Consider the following 481-nt stretch of genomic DNA (forward strand, 5'->3'; position numbering starts at 1 on the left):
TTTCTGATACGTTGCAATTCATACAGGCTTTTTGCCTTAATTCAAATATATCGGACTTGCCTGTAAGAAGCAATACACATCTCATATTGGAATTCAGAAAGCAATACTGAAAGGGTGGGCTTATTTATTCAATTTAAAAATCACACAATACAGTAGCCTCCCAACCCTCACAAATCCTGTGTGCATTTTGGAGTCCACACAGGCATGAACAGGCTCAGTCTCTTGCAGCCGGATTCAGTTACGCTTCAGGGAGGCAAGGGACAAACACAACTAGCTGCTGGATTTTCAGTGAAATCTGTACAAGGTGTACCAAAACATTTCAATGCCAGTTCGAGTCACTTAACTACGACTGAAATGTCAGGCGAACAAACAGCATTTCCATTTCCCAGAGAGAAGGGCTAAGGCTATCGGCCTGGTAACGCTGTCAACTGGCATCTTCAGCCAGAATTTAAAAGATATTAAAAAAAGCCCAGAGAAAAAA

This window comes from Strix uralensis, chromosome 14 (genome assembly GCF_047716275.1).
Source record: "Strix uralensis isolate ZFMK-TIS-50842 chromosome 14, bStrUra1, whole genome shotgun sequence".
NCBI classification, from domain to species: Eukaryota; Metazoa; Chordata; class Aves; order Strigiformes; family Strigidae; genus Strix; species Strix uralensis.